Genomic DNA, 24,839 nt, shown 5'->3' with positions numbered 1-24,839 from the left:
AAAAAAAAAAAGAAAAGAAATATTGTTGTAAAGGAAGTTGATGACTGCACCAATATGCCAAAATTATAGCATTTGGACATATGCTATTTGGATATAATGAAGAACACAGTGCTAAGCGAAATAAGCCAGACTCAGAAAATTAAGGGTGGAATGTTTTCTCTCATAAGTAGAAGCTAGAGCAAAGTAAGGGGGAAAAAAGAGGCAAAGAGTTCAGATATCATAAGGATAAAGGGAAGATCAGCAGCATAAAGAAAACCTGCACCAGCCTCTGCTCATGCTCTTGTTTCCTTTGCTATACAGAAGAGGATCTTCACCAGAACCCGATCACGCTGGCATCTTGATTGCAGACTTCCAGCCTCCAGAGCTGTGATGAAATAAATTTGTTGCTCAAGCTTCCAAAAAAGAGGTGAAGATGGTGAAATTTATGTTATGTATATTTTAACACACACAATATTCCTGAATGCCACCCCTGGGGATCTTGATTCTGTCAATCTGGGATCTGGGAAACTGCATTTTGATTAAAAAAAAAAAAAAAAAATTAGGTGATTTCGAAAGGGAGAAATGAGAAATTAGAGAAATTGGAAGATAAACTGTTGCCCATAATTTGAGGAAGTTCTCAGGATGTCAAATCACCTTGTGGAATCCTAGGTGACCTAGGGAAACTTCCTGGTGCCCTACTAGGCTACTCATTTACCACTTGGTTGCTTATTATGGTTGGGCTACTTGGGACAAAAGGTGATGTGTTGGGCTCTGGGTAGGGATGCAAAAGCTGGTTATAATCTCATAGGAGACATCAAACACAAAGAAGCATAGAGTTGAGGATCTCAAAGGGGCTCTTGGTAACTTCTAGTAGTTCAACTCTTCATTTCCTCCCCTGTGCAGTAGGGCAATGATGCTCAGCTCACAAGGCTATTGTGGAGACAAAGTGAGATAAAAGAGGTGAATGTTTTTAGGTTTTTAAAAAATCAAGTGTTTACTCTTCAGCAGAAATCAGCCTATGTGCTGACTTCTTCCAGAGATGAAACTACATCAGAAACAGCAGTTATAATGGAAATCACTGCACTCTATAAGGTGCCACTGCAAAAGCTGACATCTTAAGGACCCATGAACATTATTACTGAAGGGATTTCTTCCCTTAACCCTTTTAAGTACTTTTCTACACATATAGCTGGGTCACTAGCCATTACTATACTGTTAATCTTATGTATGCTCTTGTTTTTCTTAGTCTGTCAAGCAGGGTGGAGACAATTACCATCAGGAAAGTATGGTTCCAAAGTTATTTATGCTCACTAGGCTCCAAAGGACCCAAACTCCTGAAATCATGAAACGGTTTTCCTAATGAGATGATCTGTGCAATTCAAAACGCCTCCCAAAACACATCGAGCCATGCTCCTGACCTGACTCCAAGCCTGACCCTCTGAGACCACAAAAAGAAGACTTGGCCTGAACCTCAAGGCTCCTCCCACATATACCCTCTTAAGCCCCAAACACCAGAGTTCCCATGTTCTGTTCCAGAACTCTGAAAGGAGAGGTCCCTCTTCATCACCCCTTCTCAGCAGGAAATAACCAGATCTGATACTGTCATTCCCAATTCATTTTCTCCTTTCAGAGTCTGAAATGAAGGATATGGAAATGGCAATCTCCAAAACAGTGTGGTCTGGAAAGAAGGAGGGAGGAAGAAGCCAACACATTGGTAACATTGATCCTTTTCCAATACATCCTTTCCCAGTGACAAGACAATCCCTGCGAAGGAGATATCCATCAAACCTAAAAATGACATTCTCCGGGAAGGAGCCAAAACATTGATCCTTCCCCAAATAAATGCTTTCCTAGTGACAGTACAATAGACCCTGCAGGGAAAGAAATAAGAGCTGAATGATATACTCTGAACTCTCCATCCTTACCCTGTAGAAACAAATTTCAAATTCTCACAACCTGTTTCCTGAATGCCCAAATTGATAGGTTAAAGTCTTCAATGGTTGAGTCATTTCCCAGTGTGTAACCTACATAAACACAGACCTCTCCTGTAATAAGGGGGCCATTTTTCTGCCCATAAATTGAGCCCCTCCAGTATATGACTGACTGACTCCACTGGAGAATAAAGGAAAGTTTGCTGATCCATTTGAGGTCTGCTTCTGTCCTGGTTATTTGTGCCTTCATAATGGTGCCAAAACTGTTTTGGTTATTTTTGCTTACAATTACCTGGAGAGATTTTAAAAAATATCCACATTGACCCTCCCCTGGGGAGATTCTCAGTCAGTTGATCTGTGCAGACAAGCATTCTTTTTTTTAAATAGCTCTCAGGTTTTTCAACTGGTAGCCAAGGTCTCTAACTACCTGATGAATGGTGAATTCTACCTGGTAGGATGGGAAGGCTTCACCCAGAAGATGTTTGAACTAGACCTTTGAAGGATAGGTAGGACTTGGAAAATAATATTTTTGAACTAGGTAAGATATATAAAATTCAGAAGTCAAAAAGGATTTACCATGAAAAATGTATCTTCCTCTTTTTCCTGGCTCCTTCCCTTGATCTCTCTGGAGGCAACAACTATTATCAGTTCTTGTTTATACCATCAGAGTCCTGCCAGTGCTTGTTTATAGAACCTTCCAAGTGCTGCTATGGTTTGAATGTGTTCCCCAAACATTCATGTGTTGGAAGCTTAATTCACACAGTCCTTCATTAGTGATATTTGAAGGGGCCACCTTTGGGAGGCAATTTGAATTAAATAGGGTCATGAGGTGCAGCCCTCATGGCGACATTCATGACTTTAATAAGAAAAGGAGGAGACCTGAGCCAATCTGCTTGCTGTTCACCATATGATGCCCTCTGCCATGTTTGATACCGCAAAAAGGTCCTCACTAGATGCCAGTACCTAGATACTGGATTTCCCACCTCCAGAGTCAAGGAGAAAATAAACTTCTATTCTTTATAGGACACCCCATTCATGGTATTTTGTTGTAGCAATAGAAAATGAACTAAGGCAATTGCTATCAAAGATCTTGTCAGATTAGTCAGGGTAAATAAGAAGAAAGGAGCAGGTATTATTTTCTATTTCATGAGCTTCCATGAAGTACAGACTCTATACAGGTTTAGTGTGGGAGATAAATTCCACCTAAGAAAAAAAAGCAAAGTAGATTTTGAGGATAGGACTTGATCTCTCTCTCTCTTTTTCTCTCTTTTTCATTATTAGTTCTTCCTGTTACAGTAATTTCTGAGCATTTCAAAAAATTAAACCTTATAATTTTAAGATCATCATAGACTCACATGTAGCTGTAAGAAATAATAGCAGGAGGTCCCATGTGCCCTTTGCCTGAGGTACTTAATTTAAATTTCAGCGCTAATAAAGATACTTCAAATCAAATGCTGTGGTAGCAGTTTGAAAAACTACTACCCTGAAATCGAGAGTGAAAGGGCACAGGAGGGAGGCTGTGGAGGAAGAAATACTTACAGTTTCCCTCATGGTCTCTGGGAAATCAAAACTTAAATCCTCATGTGGCTGTGGCACAGTTCTAGCTGGGTCTTATTTCTCTGTGGCCACAGGTGCGGCCGCCTCATTGAAAACTCCTCCCTATGTGTTCTGGGGAGGACAGGCAAGGGAGACCAGCTAGGGGAGGGACTTTCTCTAGTGAGGATGAACCCAAAGTTTCTCCCTGTGTCCCGACTCCAGGTTGAAAAGGGAAAGAGTGTGGGCCTGCCCATTCCAACACTGCCTTCCTGGCCTTCACACTCAAAGAACAAACAAATGGAGGCAGCAGGTTTCCACTTGCCTCTGAATTGTTCCTGGATCCTCAATAGCATGCGCCTCTGTTAAAAGGGTTTTACAAACACAGATCACTGGATAGCAAGGTAACTGCAATAAGAAACCTTATTTCTTCCCTCTTTATTAATTTTTGTACTGTGTTGGAACACCAGGTGTGAAAGGAACACCTGGTCAGAAGCAGGTGGCTGGAAAGGGGGCTTTAATCTTTCTCTAGTGCAATTCATCTTCCACTATTTACCTATGAACTGCAGGACAGGTGTCCTGCTGATTGAAAATGCAAACCATCAGGCTTAACATTCTCTCTGAGAAGTTTACTACAGTATGGATAGTTCCCTCCCTGTGGACAATTTTGGCTTAACATCTGCTTCTAATGCTAATGTCATTTGTATTAATACATCTAGATACGCTATTACCTGGTATATTAAAACATGGGGGTTTTGGCGGGGGTGTGGGGACAGACACATTGGGCTTCATCATGTATATGACTTAAGATATTTAAAGCATTCATCAGGAGAGAAAGAATAAAACCCAACTATTGATAAAGATGATTCCAGAGCTCTGTAATTATGTGAAATAGAAAACTACATGTAAGTGAGATTCAATCACATTATTTTCTCTAATAACAATAATTGCCTTTTATTAATATAATCTGGGCAGAATGTTATATGTACAATCTCATCTGTAATACATGTGTTATTGTCCCAATTTTATTGCTGGAGTAACTGGTGCTTGCAATAGTGAAATTCTTGCCTGAGGTCAACATGGCGGGTAGGTGAGGCAAGGTTTGGATCCAAATATGTTTGGCATTGAGTGACTCTAGCTATTTGTGGTATGTATAACTGTGAAACCTTTGAACTCCTCAGAATAATATTTTTATTTTTGTGGTGCTAGGGATCCAACCCAGGGTATCATGCATGCCAAGCATGTACTATGCCCCTGAGCTATATCCCCAGCCCCAAAATAATGTTTTTAAATTAAAACAACAAAAACCCAGAATTATCCCTCTCCAAAGCAATTTAATTGAAGTTCACTTATCAACTGAGGCATGTTATTTTGAAGGTGGGCCCCAGTGGTCTTTTCCACAAGAACTTGTGCTCAAACTTTGAATTTGTGCTGAATCTAGCTACTCCTTTCTGAGGGATAGAATATGATAGAAATGATAGAACATCACTTCTGAGATTAGGTTCCAAAAACCCTGAATTCTTGTGTTCTTTCCCTTACTCTCTTGGATTGGTCACACTGGGCAAGGCCAGCAGCCATGTCCCAAGGAAGCTCTATGAGGTCCACGTGGTAAAGAACCGAGGCCTATTGACAACCACAAGAGTGAGCGCTGAAGCAGATCCTCTATCTGTGCAGCTGACACCTTGAATACTGCCTCACAACAGAACTTGACCCTGAACTATTTGGCTAAGTTGCACTTGGATTCTTGACCCACACATAATGATTGTTGTTTTCAATCGCTAGTTTTAGGTAATTTGTTATACAGTAGTAAATAACCAATACATCAACATATTAAAATAAAACAAGTTTGGGATATATACAAGGTGCTTAGTAATGAGAAAGTATGTTTAAAATATAGGCAAATTAAAGTTTGATTTTATGTTTTAAGACATGCTGACCTGAAGGCTGTTGTTCTTTAACTTGTGCAAAGCATTAAAAACGTGGGGAAAACTTTGACAAGTAAAATAATCACACTTTTTAGTTTCTTTTTTTTTTTTTAAATGGTGCACTAAAAATACTATACTGCTTCAAAACTTTGCATGTCATTCTCATGCAGATATTTTCTGTATCATTCTAATTTTAGTATATGTGCTGCCAAAGAGAGACCCGTACTTTCTGTTCTCTGTATTTGATGCTTTGATATCTGGGGCCTTGTGAGAGAGACTGTCTCTCCCTGGCCTTGCCAGTTACATTACAGAAATTACTCATCTATTACAGAAATAATAGATGAGTCACCTGGTCACCTCAGAGTGTGACTTTCACATACAAACCAACCTATCCAGAGCATATACCCCACGACCTCCTTTATTGGTTCTTATACTTTGGGCCACTGTCCAAATCATTCTAGGATATGTGTTATCAGATAACAAGGGACAGCCCCCCTTCATCCCAGAGCCTGCTGAAATTAGACAAACTGGCTAATCCTAAGCTTGCTTATCCTGCCTTCTCTGTCTTTTTTTTTTTTTTTTCCTTTCCCTAATGGAAACAAAAGGCTCTTGCCTACATTTTCGCCTGGCTCCCTCTGCCTTCTGACCCACTCCAGAGCTTCCACCCCTAACCTGTGGCATGGTGTTTCCCTTCTCTTGGGATTTGTGAGTGTAACCAAGTAACTTGTCAATGACAATCAGCTGCTCTGTTGGTCTAATAATATTAAAACCTACATTCTATTTTGTTTTATTTATTTTACTCACTTATTTTTATGGTACTGGGGACAGAACTCAGAAGTGCTCTACTTCTGAGCTATATCCCCAATCCTTTTTTTAAAAATCTTATTTCGAGACAGGGTCTCACTAAGTTGCCTATGCTGGTCTCAAACTGATGATTCTCCTGCCTCAGCTTCTGAATAATTGGGGTTACAGGTCTGCATCACTGTTCCTGGTTAAAACTTACATTTTACAACAAGGCAATCTGCATGTCATAAAAGACATTTAGTCTATTTTGGTGTTTTATTTTGTTTTGAAACAAGGGTTAAGAATCCTGTTTCACAAAAGGTATTGTTGCAATACCTTTTAGCATGCTAAGTTTTCTTGTACGACTAGCATCCTAAAGAGAATGTGGCTTTCTACAGAGAACACTAACTTGCCCTAAATCCCAGAGTGTGTAGGAGAAAGTCAGTGTCCTTCAGGATAATATGTTACATGGCCCAATCTTACTCTCATTGTTTCCTTAATGCAAGGTTTTTAGGAACAGAAAGGGGGCATTCAGTGACATAATGTTTTATTGTTTTCCTTTTCTTTAGGGATGACATAATACTTCATTTTACAAGGCACACACAAGCTTCTCTCAAGGAACACCACGATTATCCAAGACTTTTAAAGTTCAGCTCCAATTGAAATAAGTATTTTATCCAAAGAGCAAAAGAGCGATTTCTTCAATATAACTTTTATTAATTACAAATTTGGCTGGGTATGGTGGCGCATACTTGTAATCCCATTGACTCAGGAGGCTGAGTCAGGAGGATTGCAAGTTCAAAGGCAGCCTCAGCAATTTAGGAAGGTACTAAGTTACTTAGTGAGACCCTGTCTCAAAATAATAAATAAAAAGGGCTGGGGCTGGGACGTGTCTCAGTGGATAAGCATCCCTGGAGTTCAATCCCCAGTACAAAACAAACAAACAAAACAAAAACCTGTAAATTTTTCCAGGTGTGGTGTCAAGCACCTGTAATCCCAGTCATTCAGGATGCTGAGGCAGGAGGATCCCAAGTTCAAAGCCAGCCTTAGTAACTTAGCAAGATCCTGTCTCAAAATAAAAGACAAAAAGGACTGCAGATGTAGCTCAGTGTTAAAGGGCACCTGGGTTCAATCCCCAGTACCAAAAAAAAAAAAAAAAAAAAAAAAAAAATGTAGATTCAGGTTCAACTTAGATGCCTTTACAACAGAAATGAATTCTAAGAATTTGCAGTTATACTGAGTTTTCTCTTTTAAATAAATAGAGATTTTTGTAGATAGGGAATAATAGAGAAACAATGTGTATCTCTGGATGAGCATTATGGAGCATGGGCTGTACAGGCTCCTGGCTATATATATGATGTACTTGTATATGTTGCTCTGTAGCATCTGTGCACAGGAAGACTGCATTTGGTCTCTCAGGGGTCTAAAATCCTCAGTAACTATAAGTAATGAGTGAAAAGATACTTCAAGATATTTCCAATAACTTAACTGGATATAAAAATATCTGTGATTTCTACTGGTAAAAAAAAAAATCTCATGGGTTTTGATGGAATCACCAGGGTTTCTTTCCTACATGCATAACTAAAAGAAATGCTAAATTTTATTTTAAAGTTAGTGAAAATAAAGATAGATTTCCCCCTTCAAGTTCCTGCTCAGTCACTTCCCTTCCTCCGTTTTCCGTGGTTAGGAACTAAGGTGACAGCAAACCCAACTGTGAGTGTAGTTCCCATGGAAGCACCTAACCATGGTAACACAGAAGGAAATACACAAGTCTACTTCCAACAAAGGTTGCAATTAAGGGAAATTAGATATGCTCCTAACAATTTCAGAGCAAACAGGGAAGTCATGCCAGGTGAACCTGAGCTGGACCAGCAAGGGGAGGATGTCTGGTGATGATAGATAGCCACACATGGTCAGCGCCCCATTAAGACCAGAGAGACCTTGACCACCAAAGAGCTTATTTGGGGATTTTCCCTTCTTTCTCCTTCCTATGTAATTAAATACAAAAAGTATATAAAATCATCAAATAAGTTTGTATGGTGGTGAAATGAAGCTTTGATTTTTTTTTTTTTTTTTTTTGCCTAGGGTGTGAAATTTGGTACTTTAGAGAAATATTCAATTACAGTACAAAAATAATTTTCAGATGCCCCTACTTTATTACGGGTGTTAAAGTAAATTAAAATAGAGAATAGGCCTGAAGAATCCCTGAGCAGACAAAGTCAGTTAAGTCCTGGGGGGCAATTTTGCCTTGCTTGATTCACAAACAGAAGTGAAACTTGGGCTATTTCTTATTAACAAACGACCATGTTAAAGTAAAATGAAACTTAAACTCAACCAATCAGAAGCCACCAACTAACTGATAGTTACATAACTAGGAGATTCCTACCAGGGTAAACTAAATAAAGTGCTGTATAAACAGTACCCAAATACTTACTTTGCTTTTTTTCATGTTCACCCTGTAAAAACTGTCCACTTGCATTCCCTCAGGAGAGCCTCAAATGGTCTTTAGTTTGGTGCTCTCTGACTCATGAATGAATTGCTCTTTGCCCAAATAAACACTCTTTTTTGTGGGGCAGGGTACTGGGGATTAAATCTAGGGGCACTTACTCACTTCAGCCCTTTTTATTTATTTTTTTGTTTTGACACAAGGTCTTGCTAAGTTGCTTAGGAACTTGCTAAATTATTGAGGCTGGTCTTGAACTTGTAATCCTCCTGCCTCAGCCTCCAGAGTTACTGGGATTACAGGCATGTGCCACCACACCCAGCTCAAGTAAACTCTTTAACATCTTATTGTGCCTCAGTGTACCTTTTGATACTGTTCAGAATGCATACTTTCTCTGACTCAGATAATTTGGCAATGGTTAAGCCATTGTAAGTGAAGGAACTACATGTTCATCTTGGAACCCAATGAAGCTCCCTGCCCAAAGATGCAGATGGCTCATTGTGAGTCCATGATCTTTAGGTTTCCAGGAGAAGGAGGGCTGATCCAGACCCAGCACACATCAGAGTGAGGTGGCATCTGTGAGATAACAAGGACAGAGGATGCCTGTACCATCTAGTGGATATTGAAGAGAGGAAATTCATAGAAACCGAAAGGAAATTATATCAAAGATTTAATAACTGCATTAAGAAAGGCAAGAATAATGTGCAAGTAATAATAGGACTGTGACCGAGGAATCCCATCCCAGTGCATTTGCCAGGAGCCCAGAATAGCTTGACAAATGCTTTCCTCAAAAGCGGGGGTGGAGGGAGTGGTGGAGCCAGAATGGGAATAGTGTGTACACAAGAACAGGGTGATTCTTTCAGAAGAAAGGTTCCCACTGGCTCCTCACGAACAAAAGGCCAATGTGAATTCTCCAGCCTGTGCTTCTCCCACTTTTCCACTGACACTCCTAAGGACAGAGACGTGGAAAGCCTATCTGGGAGAGTAGGGAGAATGGTTCAAGGCTGCCTATTTTGAACACCCTAAATTCAAAATTTCTTTGAAGTCACATGCTTAATTTTTAAAATGTGTGTGTTTCCCATTTTTCCTTCACTAATATATAACCATGTTTGTTTCAGTATAACAGTGTTTTTACATTGAGCACCACCAAGTAGTCACTCCTGTAAGATATGATGTGCACTTCATCTGGCTTAGCTTCCTACTGCTGGTCTCGGGATTGTTTACCCAGTTTGAGAAACAGAACCTTGAGATATTTATATGTCATTTGTATTAATAAATGAAATATATGTGTATGTAATGATATGTAGGTATTATATATATTTATATATAAATGATAGATACATTCAGAAATTCTCAAAAATTCTTTTTGTTATTTTCATAAAGAAAACTAGCTAGTCACAGTCCTGCATGCTTATAATCCCACTGACTCCAGATGTTGAGGCAGGAGGATCACAAGTTTGAGCAATACCTTGTCTCAAAAAATTAAAAAAAAAGAAAAAAAGAAACTGGATATTACTATCCTGTGTGCATACATGATTACATGATCAATGTAATTCCACATCACATACAACCAGAAGAATACTCCTTATATGTGTGTCAAAATACATTCTACTATCATGTATAACTAATAAGAATACAAATATATCAAAAATAAATTTATTTTTAAAAATATTAAAAAATTAAAATAAAATAATGACAATACTAAACACACACACACGCGTGCGTGCGTGCACACAAAAGAAACCCTGAAGGTCTCCAGGATTTGCCTATCTTAGTTTGTGTGCTGTAACAAAGTAACATAGAACTGCGATTTACAAGCAATAGAAACGTGTTTCTCAGTTGTTGCTGGAAGTATGAGATCAGGGTGCCAGTAGGTGGGGGTTCTGTTAAGGGCCCTCTTCTTAGTTATAGACTGCCAACTTCTTATTGTTTTCCTCACATGTCAGCAAAAGGGCAAGAGAGTTCTCAGTGAGGGGGGGGTTGTCTCTTTCTTTTTCTTTTTTCTTTTTGGTACTGGAAATTGAACCCAGGGGTGTTTTACCAATAAGCTATATCCCCAGACCCTTTTATATTTTTAAAAAATTTGACACAGGATCTCACTGAGTTGCTGAGGTTGGCCTCAAACTTGCCATCCTGCCTCAGTCTCCTGAGTAACTGGGGTTACAGGTATGCACCACTGCACATGGGCTGGGGTCCCATTAATGAGGGATCTACTGTTATGACCTCATCACCTCCCATTTTTGTATACCATCATATTGAGGATTAGGATTTCAACATATCAATTTTGGAGCTATACAAATATACAATCCATCTTTCTCTCTCTGCCCCTCACTGCCCTGCCCCATCTTTTTACATTATAAAACTACATAGATTCCGGAGCTGGGTACACGCTGATTGATAATTACAAAGAAGACTTTTATCTCCATACAAGGGAAGCAGTGCCCTGTACAGGATGCTTTCTAAAGGCTGCTGGTGGTTTTAAGATATGTCTACAAATATTCTGACATTCTTCCCTTCAAAAGGAAGCCTAGTTCATCTTCCTTCAAATGAAAATTTGGTGACAGGTTTCTAACTTATGGAATGTTCTAAACTGGAGAGTGAAGTTGGGTGAAGTGGTGTTCACCAGTGATCCCAGATATTTGAAAGGCTGAGGCAAGAGGATCTCAAGGTCAAGGCCAGCCCTGAGCAACTTAGCATCCTGTTTCAAAGTAAAAATTTTTTAAAAAGAACTAGGGATGTAGCTCAGCAGGGGAACACTTGCCTCTTTTGCACCCTGAGTTCTATCCCCAGTACTGCCAACAAAACAACAACAGCAACCAAAAAAAAAAAAAAAAAAAAAAAAATTTAAGATATAGGGAGTGACCAGGCTAAGTCATTGTTTCTTCCATCTTGCTTTCTTGAATGTGTTCTCTGGGGTGATTGCATTGCCCTGTATCAAGGACACTCCAGCAGCCTGTGGAAATGCCCATGGGAAGATGCTGCTTTCAAGTCAGCACTAGTGAGCTGGGCATGGGAGTGAATTATCCTCCCAGATTCCCTGCAGGTCAGCAGGCCCAGATAGGCCTTCCGATGACTGCAATCCTAGTCAACGTCCTGACTGCAAGGGGTTTTGCAGCTGTGAAACAGAATGGGAAATAACATGGAATAATTTCCAGACTGCACTGTTAAAAAGCAAGTTCAGAAGAGTGTGTCTAGTATGCTATTGCATCTATAAGAAAGAATGGGAAATTATGTAATACACACACATATGTACAAACAGAAATGAAGAAAGGATAGACCACAAACTGATAAAAATGGCTATTAATGATGGCGGAAAGACGGACTGGGAGAGAAAAGGCTCAAAGTATACCTTTTGGTATAGTTGTGATTTTTGAACTGTGTAAATGTTTTACCTATTCTAAAAATACAATTAAGCTGGGTGTGGTGGCCCACGCCTGTAATCCCAGCAGCTTGGGAGGGTGAGGCAGGAGGATCTTGAGTTCAAAGCCAGCCTCAGCAAAAGTGAAGTGCTAAGCAACTCAGTGAGACCCTGTCTCTAAATAAAATACAAAACAGGGCTGGGGATCAGTGGCCCAATGCCCCTGAGTTCAATCCCCAGTACCCAAAGATTAAAAAAAAAAAAAAGAATTAAAATACACAATAAAATAAAGAGATAAAGATCAAACTCTAAAATTAAATACAACAAATACATGAACCCTAACTGTATGTTAAATTGAGAACAATCACATAGTATTATTTCAAGCAACTTTTCAATATAGTATTCTGATCATATATACTTGATGGAATATATTCTTAAGATTTAAAAAAGCTGCAAAAAGTCTTGTATGTCTCTTGGTGTGTATGTGTGTTATGAGTAATAATGATGATATTGTAATTTTGAACTTATTTTATTGACATTATAGAATAAAGAAAATAAATGAATATATTGATGTTTTTAGGAGCAAAATTATAGTATTAGAGGAAAACAAATATAAACGTGAAATAAAATCAGTTAAGAAAAAATTCTTTGGATTTAAATTTGAATTTAAAATGTCACTATGAACTTATTAATTTAAAAAAATGTTGGGCAGGTGTGTAGTTCAGTGGTAGATTTCATACTTAGCATTCATGAGGCCCCGGGTTTAATCTCAAGAGGGGAAAAATACCCCAGCTCAGTCCACTGAAAGGGTAGAGAGACTCCTTTTGGGATAACCTAATCTCTTTTGGGTAAATGTTCAATCTTTCAGGCATGTTCCTCTTCCTCCTACTCTAGCCAAGCTGGCATCTGGGAGGGGGAAAGTTTGTGCACTCATCTGTGTCCTTCCTGACCAAGCTGCTTCCCCCTGTGGCCCTGCATGGTGTGATGTGTCCCCTCCTCTTGGAAACTGTAAATTACAAAACATTCTTTCAATGGCCAGTGCCTCCTCTTCTGCTTGCCTCACCATATCTGGGTAATATAACTTGAACTTAAGAACAACTGTTAGATTCAAACTGAGAGATACTGAAGGCCTCCAAAAGCTAAAGATAGGTAAGGGCTTTATGTTGTTGCCCCAACATTTGCTTAGAGTTGGCATTTACTCTGGTATATGTCTTCAGATTGAATTATGCTGCACTTGTCATTATTAGCAAGCAGGTACCCTGCTCTTACAAGCCCAGTTCAATCAAGATCAGTCAAGATAAGGCAAAGCTGCTGTAACAAAGAGACCCAACAATAATACACTGATTTAAAGTAAAAGTCCAAAGTTAATATCTCAAGTTGGCAGGTGGCTCTGCTTTAAATACTCAGGGACTAGGTTCTTTCTAAAATGATATTCCACCCCAAACTCTGAACCTTTTGCTGTCTGCACATTAAAAATTCTTACAGTTCAGGTGATGAGAAGGCAAAGAGAACACAGAAGAAGCATTCTTGTGATCTTAAAATGTAGGGCCCAGAAATCTAGGTATACACTCTTTTAGTCTTTGCAGTGCTGGGGATTGTACCTGGGCTTCATGCATGCAAGACAAATGTTCTACCATTGTGTTATACCTCCAGCCAAAGTATATGTTCTATGACTCACACAGTCTTAGATGAAACTTAGTCACATGACCACAACCATCTGTTAGGTGGGCTGGAAATTTTTTTTTTGGAGGGGGGACACAATACCTTTATTTTACTTGTTTCTATATGGTGGTAAGGATCGAACCCAGAGCCTCACATGTTTTAGGCAAGCATTCTACCACTGAGCTACAACCCCAGCCCTGGAAATATTTTATAGCCATGTACCCAGGAAGAAAAGCAGAATGGATTGTTTTGAGTGGACAACAATGTAACAATATTCTAGAGACAGATTAAGCTCACTTATGGTTCAGAATAGGTAGTAGAAACTTCCCCTCCCCTAGTGCTGGGGATTGAATTTAGGGCCTCAACACATGCTAGTGCTTCACCACTGAGCCACAGTCCTAACTCAGGTAACAGAAACTTCATTCCAAGTTAGAACCTGAGCCAAGGAAACCACTCTGAAAGATACAGGATGCTGGGTTCATACACTCATATACACATAAGGGTACAGGGCCTATACAGTATTGTTAGTGAGTCCATGTAGTTTAAACGCCACAAATTTTTCCAGTTAAAAATGATTTCTACCATTATTCAGCATATTCACAACTAGCATAATGAGATAGCAGTAGTTGTACCACTTACAATAGGTCCTCTGAAACACAGAGAACTAAGAAAAACATTTCAACTACACTCTGAAGAGTATATTCCTGATTAAGGGACTTCAAATGCTAATTTACCATCTCTAGATTAAAACTAACACACACATATCACACTGTACCACTGATGGACATTGAAAACATTTACGTGCATGCACGCTCACACACACACACACACACACACACACGCACATATATTGGAAATATAGAAGAGGAGGCACCAGCACTGAGATGGGGGTCCATGCCGCCTGGTAACATGCAACTATCAACTTATAAATATTCTCAAGGGCTTCAATAATTTAGGATTTTGTGAAGAAAGCAAAAGAAATGAAGAATGACTGAACCCATCCTGTATCTTACAAGGTTCTAGGTCCTGACATCAATTTCCATTCCTTCTCATTAAGGAACTGGCAAGCAAGGTTAACCTCTGTGGCCTGGGAACTGTTTCCAGGATGACCTGGATGCTGTTTTCAGGTCCTTACGCTGCCCTCATCTCACGCTCTTTGGGGATGTCTATTTCTGTCTGGGTCTGTATCAAAAATGAAAGTTCTTTTTTTGTCTTGACCCTGGTTCAAAATATCATCCTCAACTATCAAGTCCTTATCAATTCCTTTATATCTGATTGCATTGTTCCCTGTGAAAAAGTGAAACACTGAGAGTGACAAACACTTGTAGTTTCCTCTTCTGAAAACTAAGTCGATAGATACAAAGTGCTTAGAATAGCACCTGGTGCACAATAACACTCTACGGGTGTGGTCAGATCCATAGATTGTGGACTTTGAATCTTGTCCACTTTATTTTGCTGTAATAACTAAACCACTAGGACTACTTCTATACTTCAAAGATCACTCTCCATATATTACATGCACTGCCCTCCATTAGGTAACTGCTAGGACCACATTACATGGCTGCTAGGATTGTTTTGAATTTTGACATCAGTGAATCTGTGATTCCAGGATCAAAACATTACTTTTCTCTTGCTCTTTATCTGTTGTGTGCTTTTTAGACATTAAACTGATTTTTACATGAAGGAATAAAGGGATGAGAGAAAGAGAACTGGATTTTTTTTTTTTTTTTAAAGAAAAGTTCAGTGGGCAGCTGTTGAAAGTCTTAGAGTTCCCCACTGTCTTGCCTTAAATTTATCTACCTACTATCTGTTCCCCTTAATAACTGTATATTTTTGCTGGTTTTAAAATGTTCTGAAAATTCTGAGGAAAAAAATTTTTGGGGGGTGGTCTTGGGTATTGAACTCAGGGGTACTCACTCAGGGACACCTGACCACTGAGTCACATCTCCAGTCCTATTTTGTATTTTATTTAGAGACAGGGAAGGTCTCACTGAGTTGTTTAGGGCCTCACTTTTGCTGAGACTGGCTTTGAACTCTTGATCCTCCTGCCTTAGTCTCCCAAGCTTCTGGAATTACAGGTGTGCACTACTGTGCCTGACTGAGGAAATTATTTTAAACTTGTTTATTAAAAAATTATATGGGGTTAGGGATGTAGCTTAGTGGTAGGGCACTTGCCTAACACACACAAGACCCTGGGTTCTCCGGCCCAGGGGGAAAACAATGTATGACAGACTGTGAGGATGTGATTAACAGTCCATCCATTGAGTTTATGGTAAATATTCTACCACCTTCTGATGGGAACCAATACTAATGACTAAAAGATATGTAAAACTTAAAGTATAATCTATCAACAAAAATTACATTTATATTAATATAATTGATTAGTTCTTAAAGTAAAAATCCTCCTTAGTAGATTTAAAATAGATTTAAATAGCAAAGATTAAATCTGAACAAACTACCTGTTTCCTTATCCTCTCAATGAAATAGTGGCTAGAATATTGGATTCTGGATGTTCTGGTTTGCCTGAGATTTTCCTAGTGGTATTATAAAATGTCCCATGGCCCAGGAAACACCTCAGTCCTGGGCAAACTAGGAGGTTTGGTTGCCCTCGCAAGGAGGAAAGGGGGCCTTACCATGCCAAACTAGAAAGGTTTATTGACATATCAGCACCACAGACAGACAGACACCAGGCACTGTCTACCATCTTCTGTGGCTTCCTAGGAACCTCTTCTTTCAGGGGGAAAAAGAGAAGCTGTAATTGTTCCACACCCTGCCCCGCAAACACTCCAAATTGCAGATTTGCCACTTAGCATCTCGATCATCTTGTGCATGCCTCAATGCCATCCAGACCAGGGTTGAGGAGTATATCACCTTGTCCCCTTAGGGAGATAAAATACAGTAATAGTTAAGATGGGGTGGGTAGGTTGGGACTTCACATTGCGTATAGTCAAATCCCTGCTCTGCCCCTTCCTAGATGTGACACCTTTATAATGAGTCGTCTTGACTAGAATGAACATTTTCTGGGATTACCCTGTCTGTATGGCTCTGGGTAGAGTGGGACACCAGAGACATTCTTTATTCAAGGACCTCTGTGTCTGTAAATTCACTTAGGTCTGAAAACTGAGTGAAAGGCTATAATTTTTCATTATGATGATTCAAGCAGGATTTTGGCTACCAGACAGACTTAAGAGTTTTTCCATAATGTAACTCAAGCAATGTGAAGGACTGCCTGACAACTTTGTTCCCAGGGACACCATGATCAACTAGCCACTGCCAAAGATCTTTGTGAGCCAAAGGAAGATTGGCAATATGCCCCTGCCACCCTATACTTCAGGTGTGCCCACACATCTAGTCTTGGTGGTTAAATATTGCCACTTTGCTTCTGCCTGTCTGGGATTCTGTCACCCCCATGCAAATCAGGAAACCCTTCTCAATGGTGACATTCTTTAGTCATACCTATCCTACAAAGGTAACAACCACAGAGTTTACAAGGTTAAAAGTAGCTTTGTGAAGAGAAATGTCTTCTGAGTCTTTTCCTGGAACATGGTTCAGTGTGCAGGTTGCACCTGATAAATCTAGTCCCATAGTCCTGTCTCCCAAAGACTTTGGCATCCCTCCACATAGAGACAGGGAAGCTCTCTAGTAAATACAACCAAGTGAATGAATTTGGCCTGATCTAGTGTTATATTCCTCTCTTCTTTTCCTAACATTTTTAGAACGTATGCCTGGACATATTCCTCTGATTTCTGGTGAAATGTATTCAAAAAGTGTAGCAATTCTTTTGCACATAAGCAAGAAGTCATATTGTGTACCTGTTCTACTGGAACATGCTGAGAACTGACACTAGTTATGGATCTGATGGCAATAAGGGGTGACTCTGGTGGGTTTTGAGAATGAGTAACTCCTTTCAAGGTCTCTGCTTCTGATGAGATTTTCAGAAGTATTTAAGCTAAGGAAGACTTGTCTTCCACAGAGGGCAGCTACTCCAAAGGACAGGGAAGCTCCAAAACTATAAATTCAATTATTGTTGTAATCCAGAAACCTGCACGGTTAAATTTTAGGTTTCATTTTCAGCAATATCAGCCCGTTGGCTATAAGAAATAACAGATTTTTTGAAGACTGTCATGGAAGCTCTCTGGTTCTACAACAATCTAACAATCTAACTCTCAAGCTAAGAGTTAGATTTGAGTTTGTTATTTCTTTTCTGTAAGTACTCAAGGGTGCTCAGAAAAATATTACTTGCTTTGTAGTCCTCATTTACTAACATTGACAGTTAAGTGTAACAGGCAATTGGGCCTCTAAGACACTTTCTTCATTGGCATTCCAATACAATTAAGCACATGAGAGCTTGTGCTATCCTCACATCCCATTCCCCCTTAGCAAGGACCTTAGCACTGTGCTAAAATCCAAAGATAATGACCAACAAATCCCATCTTGTATGTCTATCTCCTGGAGTTCTCCATGCCAGTTCTCTATCAGTCAGATTTTCTCCTAGACCAGAGTCCAAGCATACTTTGAACAGTGAATTAAATACAAAGAATTAACTATAATCAGGGAACAAACATAAAGAGTAAAGGGAAATATTAGAAGTATTCTAGGGTTAATAAAAGAACCTTAGGAGGCACAAAACTTGGAGGGGTCTCCTCAAGCTGGGATTCAAAACTTCTTGGAGACGTGGTTGCACCCACTGGATGGTAAACAAATTTGCTGAATTGACCCAGCCCAGAGCTTATCTATAGTCACTGATTGAGTAACTACATAAAAAAGAAACACCCTCTTAGTGACCATGAGGACTGACACTGGCCAGGAAAACATGATCAAGACTGGCAAGCAGGAAACACCCTTCCAGGGCACGCATAGGCAAGGTTGGCAAATATTCCATAGGGTAGGAGGAGCAAAATTGGTGGTTGGGCCTATAGAAGGATTGAGATATCAAGGGCCCATTTGCTAACTGGGGTTAGGAGGGAAAAGTAGTTAATGGGCTAGGCTGGGGCTGAGAGCTTGCCAAGAGACTGTGCCTTCTATGCGCACAGCTGGTGTATTAGCCTGCTAGGGCTGCCATAACAAAGTACACAGACCCAGTGGCCTGAACAACAGAAATTTCCTTCCTTACAATCAGAAGGTTGGAAGTTTCATATGAAGTGTTGGCAGGATTGGTTTCTTCTGAGGGCCTCTTTCCTAGTCTTTTTTTTTTTTTTTTTTTTTTTAATTATTTTTTAGTTTTAGACTGCATTTTGATTCACTGTACACAAATATGGTACATCTTTCCATTTCTATGGTTGTGTATGATGTAGATTCATACCATTCGTGTAATCACACATGTACATAGGGTAATGATGTCTCTCATTCCACCATTTTTCAGACCCAACTCCTTCTCATTTCCCTCTATGTAATCTACAGTTCCTCTATTACAGTTGGCCTTCTTTACCCAGTGCCTTCACATATGTGTGTGTGTGTGTGTGTGTGTGTACAATTCTACGAGTTTTGGGAAATGCATACAATTATGTAAAACTATTGCAATCAAGATATAAAACATCAGACCCCCAAATTCCCTCATGGCCTTTTGTCATCAGCCTCCACTGCCTGGCAGCCACTGAGCTGTTCCCTGTCCCTATACTTTTGCCTTTTCTGGACTGTCATATAAGTGAAATCATATAATACATAGCTTTTTGAGTCTTGCATTTTTCACCTGGCTTAATGTATCTGAGATTCTTGCATGTTGCTCCATGTAGTTTGTTCCTTTTTATTTCTGAGCAGTGTTCCATTATGTGTGTGTGTGTGTGTGTGTGTGTGTGTGTGTATGTGTGTGTATCACAGTGTGTTTATTATTCGTCTGTTGAAAAATATTTGTGCTTTCCAGTCTGGAGTGCTTGTGATTCAAGCTATCAGTATTCATGGGTAGGTTTTTGTGTGAACATAAGTTTTCCTCTCTCTTGGGCGAACACTGAAGTGTGATATTCTGAGCCACATAGCCAGTGCAGTTAACTAAAGGAAAGTGCCAAATTCTTTTCCAAAGTGAATACCATTTTGCATGTTCACCAGCAATCATAAGATTTCCAATTGCTCCACATCTTTCCCATCACTTATTATACTGTGGTATGGCTGTAGACTCTGAAAATAAGACCAGAAATCTGGTCTTGTTGTTCCTTGAATCTACTCAATCCATTCCTTTTTCAGGCTTATGTACTTGCTGTTCCTTCTTCCTTGGAATTTACTCACATAGGGTAGTATAGCTTCCATTAGTATTTCATCTTAAAGGAACACTTACCTACACACATATGAAGATCAGCTAAAAATGGAAAGAGAAAATCATTAAATTGTATACCTTTCCCCTGCATTCTTCCATGTCTCCTGAGATCTTAGTTTTCTATTATTAACTAATTAATCTGTGCTAAAGATTTTTATTTGTAATCTGAGTGGCTTTGTTTAAGATATTCAGAGTGTGTATTTTTAGTACTAAAATATTGACCAGAAACATAAATGTACTCTGGATTCTGAAATCTTAATGTTGTCTTTATCTCTCTCTCTCTCTGAGGAAATAGTGTAAACTGAAAGCAATTTGTGTTTATGAAGCATTTCCACAGTAGAACATGACCTCTAGAGCCAGTAGTTCTCTTTATAGATATAGTGAAATATAAACAAAGTAAAAGTCATAATAATTTACTTTGTTATAGTGGTGCTTAAGGAAAAACTTAATAGTTAAATTTAATTTTTAAAAGAACATGTTTAAGTTTTAAACTAGCAAATAAATAGAAATCTAGTTAATACTTGCCTGCATTACTTTCTATTTATCTACATTGAATTCATGCTCTATTATAGGTGGGACAACCCTTTTAAAGTTTAATTTTGGCAAGTTCTTCATTTTCTGTTCCATGTTTCCCAAACCTCACTAAATTGAAGCAATTTAAGAAACTCAGGCTGAGAAAATGAATGTTAAAATTGTTTTTCTATAATAAACCCTAAAAATCAGTTCCCTCTTAAGCAAATAGTTCTTCATAAATTGCTTCTGGAAAAAGAAATTATTGAAAGAGGGAAAAAATGCTGAAAATGTCTGTAAACAATGACAGCATTTACTGGGCACAGATTGTGCTGTTAAACGTTTTATGTATATGAGTCACTCAACAAATATTTATTGAAAAATTATGTACTAGGTACTAATCCAGGAACTGGAGATAAAGTATTGATCAAAATAGAAAATATCTGTGCCATAATGGACTTAAATTCTATTTGGTGAGGATAGATAGTAAAGAAAATGAGGGAAACAAATTTTATCATATGTCTTTTTTTTTTATCATATGTCTTAATATGGAGAAAAATAAACCAGGGACAGAAGAAATCAGTGTACGTCTGGTGTGTGTGAAGTTTCAGAAAATGCAAACAGAGAAGGTTTCACTGAGATGGTGACCTTTGGGCAAAGACTGCAGAAGAAGAGGGAGCAACCATGCAGTAACCATGGCAGTAAAGTGCTCCTGGAACTGCAAGAGGCCAGGACAGCTGGCCACAGCAGTGCTGGTGTGGGGGCGGGAGTGAGAGATGAACCAGCAGGTAATGGGACTGTGGCCATGCTGAGGACTTGGGCTTTACACTGAGAGACACGGGAAGCTGCTGGGAGGTGCTGAGCAGAGGCATGACATGAGCAGGAGCAGTCTGGTTCCTGTGTGCGACCACAGTGAAAGGGGGCAAGGAAGAGGGAGACCAATTAGGAAGCTATTACTTGGATCCTGGACAGAAGATGGTGACTTGGACCAGAATGGTAGCAGTAGAGGAGGGAAGAAAGGGTTGGATTCTGCATAGAATTTGAAAGTAGAGTGTAGGAAGCCATCCTTATTTAGCAGAATCAGACTAGGTTAAGCCATGGGACACAGAGTCTTGGCTTCTAAGAACTGCAGGGAAGTATGTGTTGCTGTGTGGGAGTGGTTCCCTGTCTCCTTCTGGAATTTTCCCCCTAACAGAATGGCTCCCCTAACTCCACCCTGTCCTGTCCATCACAGAAGCAGCTCCTCCTGGACCTGGCCCCCTTTACCTGTATGTTATAAATAAAAGAGAGTTGGGCGAGTTGTTGTTTTAAGAGGCCGGAGCTGGTATGGCCAGACCCGTCATGCCCTCTCTCATTTAAAAAGAATATTGGCTCTTGTGTGTTTATTGAGTAGATATAGTTTTTGGGTAATTGAGTGGTATACAGCCAACATCCTCCTCTGTCAGCTAACCCTTTTCTCATCCACGCGGGACGTGGCACAGAGGACCCCTACAGTACAGCCAAATGATTTTTCTAATGTTTTGGACAGGGAGTGTGAGAGAAGAAGAGGAATCATGGATGACTGCATGGTTTTGACCAGAGAAAAGGAAGAATGGATGATGCCATTGCTAAGATGGCAGAGAGAGGGGGATAGGAGAGTTTGAGGAGGAAGACCACGAGTTCAGTTTTGGACAAGTTGGAGGTGCCTATTTGGCAGTTAAGTAGGTCAGGTTCAAGGAGGTTTAGGCTGGAGGTACACATTAGGCAGTATCTGATGTGCAGATGACAGCCAAGAGTGTGGATGAGATCATTTTCTCGTGTAATTCTTACACCACTACCATGAGGGAGATATTATTTAATCCCATGTAGATAAATAAACTGAAGCTGGAGAGGTCTGAACAGTTTGCTCTAAGTTGTACAATAGGTAACCATGTGGATTAAATGTTCATTCTTTTTACAATCCCCATGTGGCAATAACAACTTCTGATTATAATAAATTATTTACCCAGTCTTTAGTTTCCTTTTAGCAAGATCAGGAGATAAATAGTTTTCTCTTCTTTTGGTACGAGGGATTGAACTCAGGGGTACTTAGCTACTAAGTCACATCCCCAATACTTTTTATTTTTTATTTAGAGACAGTATCTCACTAAGTTGCTTAAGGCCTCACTAAGTTGCTGAGGCTGGCTTTGAACTTGTGATCCTCCTGCCTCGGCGTCCCAGCCACTGGGATTACAGGCGTGCACCACTGCACCCGGATAGGAGATTATTGTTTTTTAAGTGGGTTCTATGAATACTAAAAGAAAGGGAGGCTTAGAAGGCAGGTTTCAGGCATTTCCACCAAGCCTGAGGAAGTGTCTCTGTTTTCCATCTGTACTTACATGCTGAAACTTTATATGAGAATGTATTTGGAAAAAAATTTGTCACCTGTTTATTAAAAGTTAGAGAAATTTGCTAGATTAGGTGTTGTGACTTCTGTTGCTCTACCAGTTTCATGTTTTCATTCAATAAGCAACTGCTGCCTGCTCCTGCTTGCCTACACACTGTGCTCTGCTCTTAGTGTTCCCACTCCATATTGAGAAGGGAAGCAGGGATAGAGTCTTTCCTATTTTATGATTAAAATGTCAGCAGACAAGGAGAAGCAACTCTGTCTATGGAGCCATTGCTTGCTCGCTTATCCATGCCTCTGTTCATGCATCCATCTCTCAATGAATTCATAAAACAGAATCTAGTTAGAAAATATTGATGGTAGCATAAACCTGAAAAGCATGACATACTAGTTCAACATTTTGTTTTTATATGGCTGATTACCTTTCAAATCATAGGAGTATGGGGACAAAGGAACAGATTTTGAAGTGTATTTGGCACAGTGAGTTTTAATGTCTCCCCTATGGGTGAGGAGACATCACACTACCCACCTTTGGTGATAACCCAAGGATTGTCTTGCACTTATGTACAGAAAGGATTTGATCCATCTTGTCCTGGCTGAGGATATAGATAGGCATATGATATTGGTGCCTCAAACTGTTTTGAGTGAGGATGGGGCAGAAAGTAGACAGGGAAGTGGTTTGGGAGAGACTGGTAAGGATACAGGTTTGAACTCTTGTTGACTGAGGTCGTTGGTCCTGGGCAGTGAGGGCATTAAGGGCAGCCTGTACCTTCAGGCTGGGTAGCTACTGCTGTGGTGACCCCTGTATGCCTAATTCAAGTGCACTGCTCAAACCATAGCTGGATCTCTCTGGGCCCCCTCTGTGTGTGGGGGGTGGGGTCACTGGCCTGGATGATGTACCTGCTGAGATAGATGGATCGTGTGTCCTCTGGTGGCCCTCGAGGCACAAGGCAAGCCCTGGTAGTGCTCTGCAAGGATGCTCTCTGGGCCGTACAGAATCTTCACCTCAAATAGATTAGAAGCTGTGCCTAAGTGTTGGATCAAGTATTGGATTAGCCACAGCTGCATACTACCTGGTTTAATCTGGTTCTCTCCAGCTGGGGCACAAGCAGGATTGCGACTTAAGAAACTACTTGTGTTGCCCCAGCTGCCTGCTGCAGGCTAAGTGTAGGGAGGCCAGTTTTTGAGGTTTTTATCACGTGCCAGGAAGTTGTTTCACTTTTTCCTCATAATAACTCAGTGAAATATTATTCCCTGTATTTAGCAGATGAGGAAACTAAGGCTCTGAGTGTAACTTGGCTGTGGTCACTCAGTAGGGATTCATATCAAGATCTGTCCCACCCCAAAGCTAGCACCTGTGTATCAGTGCTATCAACAGCTTGCAACTGAGTCACAAAGGCTTCCTGTATGTCAAACTTCAATGTGCTTTCTTTGTATTCAAGAAATTACATTCCTTTCACATTCTAACTTAGTTTTATGGTTTTGATTATGCATTGCTACACTGCTTTCCAAGATGCTGTTCTTTACTGACAATACCAAGGTCCACTTTACTACTTTCTTGTCACTACTGAGTACTGTCATTTAAAACTTTTTAAAAATTCATCTGAATCATGTGTGGTCATGCACACTTGTAATCCCAGTTACTTAGGAGGCTGAGGTAGGAGGACCTCAAATTCAAAGTCAGCCTGGGCAACTTAGTGAGACCCTATCTCAAAATAAAAGATAAAAACGACTGCAGATGTGGCTGAGTGGTAGAGCACCAGTGTTCAATTCCCAGCACTAACAAAAGAAGAAAAAAAAAAAAAAAAAACCAAAAAAAACCTCTCTTGGTTACTTTGATTTTCAGAAATTTGCCTTTTAAATGAATTTGAATATTTCTTCATGTTTGCTAGCTTGTTACCTCTTACCTGTGTAACATCATCCCAAATGACAGATGTAAGAGTTTTAAAAATGATGAAGTTAAAAATCTACTTGTTAAATGAGTGATTAAATTACACTATAGATATGGTAATAACCTAGGCAGCCAATAAATACTGATATTTAAAAAAATGATTAATGACATGATAAAATATTAAGTGAAAATGCATATATAGATACACACAC

At 39.7% G+C, this 24,839-nt stretch overlaps 1 long non-coding RNA gene across 2 annotated transcripts in view; it reads left to right on the top strand.

Moving 5' to 3' along the window:
- The first annotated feature begins 3,266 nt into the window (after positions 1–3,266).
- The window catches only part of LOC306669395, a 68,640-nt gene continuing 47,067 nt past the window's right edge, over positions 3,267–24,839 (top strand). For both annotated transcript variants that reach the window (XR_013766092.1, XR_013766093.1), the window contains exon 1: positions 3,267–3,847. This is a non-coding gene — a long non-coding RNA (uncharacterized lncRNA). The remainder of the gene's footprint in view (positions 3,848–24,839) is intronic.

Source organism: Sciurus vulgaris, assembly GCF_902686455.1.
Source record: "Sciurus vulgaris genome assembly, chromosome: 9".
Taxonomy (NCBI): Eukaryota; Metazoa; Chordata; class Mammalia; order Rodentia; family Sciuridae; genus Sciurus; species Sciurus vulgaris.
Note: the sequence above shows the minus strand (reverse complement) of the source record. Positions and strands in the feature narration are given on the sequence as shown.